Below are 8,191 nucleotides of genomic sequence, written 5' to 3'. Positions count from 1 at the left end.
AGACCAAGGGTGTTCCAAGAAAAGTCAGAAACGCCTCCCCTTCAGCTCACTCCAGGAGCCAAACGCTGGCCTTCAAGAGTTTGGCAGCGGGGAAGAAGGGCAAACAAAGAACGGGAAGTCTTGAACCTAGACTTCAAATTAATACTGTGTAGCAAGAGCACTGCCCTCTACCTGGGCTCTTGGATGGCCTGGGGGGTTTTGTTGTGTAGGTGAAAGTCTGCCTCCTTCTCAACCAATGTGTGTCTATGGACGAGCTGATTGGGCTACTGCCAAATGCACACTTCCACATCCTTTGCAGAGATTCCCAAAACTCACGAGAAACCCAGCTTCCCTTGCCTGGTACAGATATGTATCTATGACCGGCGTCGAACTGTTCAGTCACAGTGAAGCATGTGGTTGCTTATGTCGCTGGATTTGCAGCATAAGAAAGAGTAGAAAATCTGACAGCACACGAACAGATCTTTAGTCTGTCTTTGACTAAGGGCCAGAGAAGTGCATGAGGTAATCTGAGCTGAAAGGAATCAAAAGTTTATGGTTATGCCAATAGAATTTTATATCTTTACCCGCAAAGATGTGACACACTTGGCAGACAGCTCTGTCTAGACTTGAACAACTTCACCTTGTTAACAACTTTCAAGCCCTGAGCTTTTCTAGACATGGCTGGCTTCACTCTGGTAAGAGAAAAAGCGACTTGAATGACCTACATCAGAGGGATGTGCTTTCCAATTCATTCATTAAAGCGAGTTCTTCAGGGAACCCTCCAATTCCTTGTGTGACCAGTGGCTGGGGCCTCTCTTTCAGGTTTCCCGTGCTACAATATTTGGGAACAAGGCTTTGGGACAGAAAACATGAGTGTCTCTCTCAAGAAGTGTCATTACACGAGGCTTCAAACTGATAGTGGCTAAGCAGATTAGAACCAGGCTACAAAAAATCAACTGCTTCTGCTTTCTGCCCCCTCTTAATTGACAGTCAGGGAGAAACACGCAACCCCATGTGTTCCTGATGCTGCCTTACCTGCATCTCTACAGGCTAACACCATGGCTTCTCACCTCCCTGTGCCTGCTCTCTGCAAAAGAGATCACATTTGATTTTATTCATTGCCGTTTTATCTTAAAGGAAAATTCACATGCATCTCTGTGAGATCTAGAAATGTCCCTTTTCAAAAGTCAGTGAGAGAGTGAGAGGTGAATAGGGTTAAAAACAAGTGTTGTCTGTGACAATTCAGCATTGCACACCCTTCGGGTTCTTATTTTGTTCTTAAAAAATTAATGGGAGGGATTGGTAACTATGTATGTATATTTGTGTGTATGTATGTATATGCATGGGTGTATGCTCAAGTATGCATGTGCTATGTATGCTTATATCTGCATTATATGTGTTCATGTATGTGGATGTCTGTATTATATATGCTCATGTATGTGTGTATGTTTGTGTTTATGTATGTGTGTGATGTGTGTAGTGTGTGTAATGTGTGTACATGGATGTTTGTTATATGTGCTCAGGTAGGTGTATATATTTGTGCTCATATATGTGTAATGTGTGTGCTCACAAATGTATGTTTGTGTGAGTGTTCAGATACGGGTGTGCCAAAGCACACCAGCAGCTGCCCTAGATGAAAACGAGTGTGTGAAAATGGCCTTTCATGTGTCTTTAAATCACTCTGGTTACTCAGGGTGTTCGGGGACATAAAATTAGTTTTGTTTTGGATTTTTTGGTTGAACTCATTGTACTGTTGTTTTGTAAAACAAAAACTACTGGATATGGGCAGTTTCTTACAGATAAATTCAGTTCATCCTGTCTGATGGCTGCTTGGGCTTCGTGGTTTCAGGAACTCTACAAGGGCCAGAACATTAGATGAAACCTTTATATTAAATGAATCATTGAACAATAAAAAATACAATTCTGCAAACAAAAAAAAATAGGAAGGGAAGTTTGTATGTCAATTTGAGCTAAATGAAGTAAGCAGGAAGCAGAGGCGACTACACACACAGTCTCCATGACTTGAATTGGAAGGCAGAGGTGACCACACACAGAAAGTCTCCGTGACTGGAAGTGGCAGGCAGAGGTGACTCCACACACAAAGTCTCTGTGACCGGAAGTGGCAGGCAGAGGTGACAGCTTCTCCAGCTCCCATTCTGGAAACACATCCCCCCACTGTGTTGGCTGAAGAGCTTACTCTCTGATTCCCCATATGCACTGAATTCTCACCATCTCTGCTGGGGACAGGCTTGGGCGGGGGTGTGTGTGTGTTTTATACAAATGTGTGGCCAACAAAGCACATGACTTGCTCCTGTGTGGTCTTTTGGGTTGCAGCTGAAACTGCTGAACGTATAGGCAGACAATGACAAACCACTTCAAAAAGCAGAGCACGGGCCCACAGCCCATGGTAGATTGCCCAGAAAACCCCAGAAAGGCACAGTAACCAGCCCCAGGGGGCATCTTACTGTCCACCACATTTCTCCACCCCGAACAACTTTGGAAACCAAACTATAACTTGGGAACAAGCAGCCCAGTGGGCCGGACTTGGCTACTGACTGATAGGTGACTTAGTTTCCGATCTCACTTCTGATTCGGCATCAACCAGAGAGAGCAAGCACTGCTCCCTGACCAATCCCACGAGAGAAGATGCTGTCTTGGTTTCTTTTTCTGTTGCTGTGATGAAGACCAGAGCAACTTAAGGGAAAAGGGGTTTCGATTTTATAACAGTTCAAACACATCTCGGAACATCTCGGGAGCTTGGGGCGGTTGGTTGCCTTGCACCCCTGTGTAGACGGAGGCTGCTCTTTTGTTTCCCAGCTGCTCAGACAAGAAATAATCACACAGAAACTGTATTAATTGCAATACTGTTTGGCCAATAGCTTAAGCATATTTCTAGCTAGCAATTTTTAAGCAATTTCTCTACATTTCTGAATATTCGTAGAACCCTCCTAAAGTGTTATTGAATACATAAACAAAACATGAGTTTTACGGGTTTTGTTTTAGCGGAAGAGATGGGGTACACCTACCAAAACTGATGCCTGAAAACGAGAGACAGAATCTGAAGCATATGAGCAGTGGGGGGCTTAGACACGTGCGTTCTCAATATGAGTGACATTGTCCTGAGAGTAGGCAGAAACAGTTTCTGTGCAACAAGCAAAGCTTAGATATTATCATGGTCTATGGCCTTCTGAAAGGCCATAGTATGTAAATAAATGTTTAAAATGTTTGTAGTGTTAAAATTTCACTCAGGGACTGGGAAGATAGCTTGGTAGAGGACATGTTTGTTGCAAACATAGAACTAGAGTTCAAATCCCAGGACCACATAAAGCTTGGGGGATGTGGTGACCTACCTATAATCCCATCTCTTGGTAAGTGGAAACAAAAGACCGCTAGGGCAAGCTAGCCAGACTAGCCAGAAATCAGTGAGCTCTGGGCTCAGCAAGAAACCCTTGTCTTGGTAAATAAGGTGAAGAAGACACTCTCATGTCCATTATCTGTGCCCCCCCCCCCCATGAACATCATACATATATGCACAGACTACACATGCCCACACAGAGATGCAAAAAAGAATTTCACTGAGTGGGGAAAATGAGAATTGTCAGAGAGAAAAGGACGTTTAAGGAGGGATTTGGGGGTGAGTGGGAATTAAGAACCAGATGCAGTGGAAGAAGTAGACAGCGTTTTAGATGTGTTTACATGCAGGACAGAGCTCAGATACGAGAACAGTGGGCAATCAAGGCCAAGTCGCAGATGTGGGTCACTGGGTTTGTAGCCCTACAACAGGAAACAAATGACCACTATTCTGGTTCCTAGAACCCCACGCCCTACCATGGCCCATTGTGTGCATACCCCTCAGAGGTGTGAATGACAAAGCACACAGTGTAGAGCAATGTCAGCATTCCACTCATGGCTCTAACTTACACAGTTATTGGTTATCACTCCCATCGGCCCTAGCTCTCTGTCTTGACTTAGTATTCGTCCCCTTTTCAGGAAACTGCATCTTTTTGTCTTCTCATCTTTGGCCTGTCCTCATGAGACAGATGAAGACAGCACTTGTACTTGTCAGAGTGCTGTAATGGAACAGAGCTGATAGAATGTATGTGGTGTGTGTGCATGTGTGTGTATGTGTGTGTGTTTGTGTGTGTGTGTATGTAATGAGGGTGGGGTTTAATTGCAGGCTGTGGTCCATGTAACCCAACAATGGAAAGACCAGGAATCTAGTAGTTGTTCAGTCCATAAGACTGGATGTCTCAGTAGTCCCAATCTGGTGCTGGAATCCCATATGATTCCTAGAAAGCAGTTGATCTGCAATCTACCCTGGGATCCCCAAAAAAGTAGGTTCTAATATCGGTGAAGGGATGCCTTGGAAACAGGACAAATGAACTCATAAGCAGGAGGGAGGGCAAGCAGGCTACAACCAAAAGCTTTCTTCTTCTTTGACCATTTATATGGGCTGCCACCAGAAGGTATGGCCCAGATTTGGGCTAATTCTTCCCACTTCAAACGACCGAGACAAGAAAACGCATGGGTTTTAGTTTTTCACCGATGTTGTCAAATTGACAACCAACCATTGTAGCTCTTGTTACTCCCTGCTGCCCTTTCACCCCAGGTGGTGTGTCCTTGGCTCCTGGGCCCTTTGGGATTTCTGACCAGCCTGTGAGATTTTTCTTGACATTTCCTTTCTTATCTAATTGCCTCACTATTCTCAGAACTACCCTTTATCAGCCATGCCCAGGCTCTCTCAATGCAAGGCCTGTGTTTGTATTTTGTTTATCAACTCAGATTGGAGCAAGGTGGGTGGTTAGGGCCACGGGAGAATGGAAGTCAACTGCTAGGCTCTCAAAAGCTCTTTTGGCTGCCACCACGGGACTGCCTGGCACACTTCTCTACTGTATTTGCGTGACTTGCTATTTGTTATTAGATTAGATGGTAACACTGTGCTGGGACCCTTGTGCACAGAGCATGAGCTATCAGGGTCCAAACATAGCTGAGGCAAACCAGTTCTTACTGGTCATGCTCTATTGTGGTGGTTCTCAACCTTCCTAATGCTGCAATACTTTTATACAGTTCCTCATTTTGCCATGGCCCCCAACCAAAACATTATTTTCATTGCGACTTCATAACTATAATTTTGCTACTGTTATGAAGCGTAATGTAACTATCTGATATTTGACCCCGGTGAAAGGGTCATTCTGTATCAGGGTATCTGATATGTGATCCCTGTGAAAGGGTCATTTAACCCCTGAAGAGGTCTTGACCCACAGGTTGAGAACTGCTCCTCTAAGGCTAATGCCAATCTTCTCCTATTTCAGGTATTGGTGTCTTTCCTAAATTGAATGTTCTCTGGCATCAGAGAGACCTGATGCCTCCTCCCCTGCCTTACTTGGCTAGCTGACTCTAGCACAGGATGAGTTGGGTCTATAGAGACCGGAAACAGTAGTGACTGTCCCCAGCTTCAGGAATCACTCCTTGCCTTAAAAATCACCCCTATTAACACCAAGCCTCACGTGTGCTTCGTCACAGTTCTGGCTAACTTAGTGTACCTCTGATACTTGGCTAAATGGCTTTAGATGGGAGATTTCCTTTAGTCTGTTGCACACACCACTGTAATCCAGATTTTAGAACCATGGAAATGGAGGCTGTAAATAACTTAAACTCATACGTCTAAGAAACTGGTAGAGCTGAGTTCACTATGTGACACTGGGCTCGAGTTCTTCATCGCTGCACCCCATGGCCTTTATGTGTGTAAGCTGGTCTCTCCCATTGGCTTCTAAAATCTTGAAGATAGGGGCCAAGACTTCCGTATTTCGTATATGAGAAAAGTGCCTGGAATATGGTAGATGCACAATAAAACTTGCTCAGTGATAGGTGGATGGATAAATAACTGACTATATTCTATATAGGAGCCTGAGTAAGAACTAAAGTTTCCAGATATCAAGAAAATACAGCTATTGGCTGGAGAGTTGCCTTAGCTCCTCTTTCAGAGGATCTGGGTTTGATTCCCAGCACCCACGTAGCAGCTCATAACTGCCTGCAGCACTAGTCTCAGGACACCCAAAGCCTGTCAAGCCTCTGTAGGCACCAGGCATGCAGCACAGGGACATTCATGCAGCAAAATTCTCATGCACATAAAATAAGTAAATAATTTAAAGCAGAAAAATAAGAGAAAAGAAAGCTCAATGAGTTGACTGAACAAGACATTGGCTCAAAATCCAAAACTTGCCCCAGTTTTTTAAGGGGTAAGTATCTTTTCTTCCACTTAGATGAGGCCGATTTTCCTAACAATGTCTTTTTTTATTATTGTTGTTGAGTCTAAACACATGTACTAGCCACCTATACTGTGACTTTATTGTAAAAAAAAATTGCAGGGGAGTTAAAAAAAAACAAAAGATTTTAAACAAATAAGATATACTTAAAAACATGTTACCAAATATGGAGTGGTTTGTAGAAAGGAAATTTTCCCCCCTGAAAACATTACTTCTAGTAATGAGTGAATCGTAGATAGATTTCTAGGATGGGAGAACGGCCAGAAATCTGGGATAAAGATCATTGCTGCATACTTTTTAATATCGTTCGCTTCTCAATTTTGCTTCTTAAAATTACATGACCCCAGATATTCAGTTTGCTTGAGTGAGCCGGTTTTTCAGGAGAAAATGAATTCTAAACGATTTTTCTATTGAACCCCCCCGAGTGCTAGCAGCCACCTGGGTACTAGGTAAAGGGCTGAGATTGTTTAATTACCGTATTCATTGGGTTTTTGTCTTAGAGCGCTTGGATGTTTGTTAAAAAGCAAAAACAATTTCTTCAAAAATGTTTTCACTAATAGCTTCATGAGGCAAAGTACTGAAAGGCAAACTCTTGAGTGAACTCTCCCAAATGAGAGAAAGCCAAGAAAAACAAGCTTCTATGGCCCTTCCCCCCTGAAGTTCTCCTTGAAGTAACCTTCATTCAGCGGGTCTTCAGAATTTGATTGGTCAAGGTTAACAGGTTGCGGGGGACGAATTTGCAGTTAACCGTTGGGTGAAAATTAAAGGCAAAGGGTGGGCACAGACTTTAAAATATCAGCAGCATAGAGTAGAGCCAGGAAGATGATTTTCCCACACTTCACATTCCCTGCCCCCAGGGAAGGGTTCTTAACCTTGGCTGCATATTAAAGGAACCTGGGTATGTGGGGTGCAGTGTACGTGCCGGGGGTACCCCAGATTCTGGTTTACTTTTACTGGTGAGTAACCGGAAGCATCTCAGAGGATTACAAAGCAGAGCCCAGCCTAAGAGTCATCATGGAGGAATTTCCAAGTAACCCGGAATGACCACTAAAGGGGTAACAAGAAGTGAAGGTGGCCTTCGTCTTTGCTGTTGAAAAGGAACCCCAGGATGAAATCAGGTGAAGCACGGTCCACATCCCCTAAGCTGGTTATCTCTGTATCATTGCTGCTAGTTTCCTCTAGACCGGAAGACGTGGGAGCACCTCGGAGGAATGGGTCAGAACGACTGACTGACTCAGGGTAAACCTTCGGAAATGAACTCAGTCTGCTTTCCTGCAAGATCAAGTGTCTCATTTTCACAGTGAAACATGAGAAGTCTGACCCAGACAGAGTCCAGATGCAACAGAACAACTAACGGAAAAGGCTTGCCTGTTAGGAGAGCCGTGCAAAGGCTACAAGTCATACAAGACTTTTGATGCTAATTGGCATGTCTTCATAACAGCCTTGGCTCCTGGTCATTCTTCAGTGATTAGAAAGTACCTGTATATGGGGCCTTTTCTTCCCCCATCTTATCTTAGCTTGTAGGGGTGGCTGCAAATGTGTTTGTAGCTGGTTGTAGCCTGCCTGTCGGGGATCAGACTTATCACACATTAGGCCTAGCTAGAGATTATAGGATTGACCAGCCATGTACACACGTCAGGTGGGGGCAACGCTGTGAGGAAGCAGGTACGGTCGGCTAAGAGTAAACACCGTGTCTCCTCTGGGAGCAGAATATACCGGAGACAGGAAGGTACTGCTTGGCCCTCATTGGTTAGAAGATAGGTGGGAGGAGTAAACAGAACAGAACTCTGGGAGGAAGAGGAAGTGAGCTCAGACTCCACAGCTCTCCTCTCGGGAGCAGATGCCTCAGAGAGACACCATGCTCCCAGCTCCCAGGCAGACACACGCGATGAAGCTCCGACCCAGGATGGACATAGGCTAGAATCTTCCCGGTAAGTGCACCTAGG

The sequence above is a fragment of the Microtus oregoni genome, unplaced genomic scaffold, assembly GCF_018167655.1.
Source record: "Microtus oregoni isolate MIOR12 unplaced genomic scaffold, Mior012 000024F_ref0000369, whole genome shotgun sequence".
In the NCBI taxonomy this organism is placed as follows: domain Eukaryota; kingdom Metazoa; phylum Chordata; class Mammalia; order Rodentia; family Cricetidae; genus Microtus; species Microtus oregoni.
Note: the sequence above shows the minus strand (reverse complement) of the source record.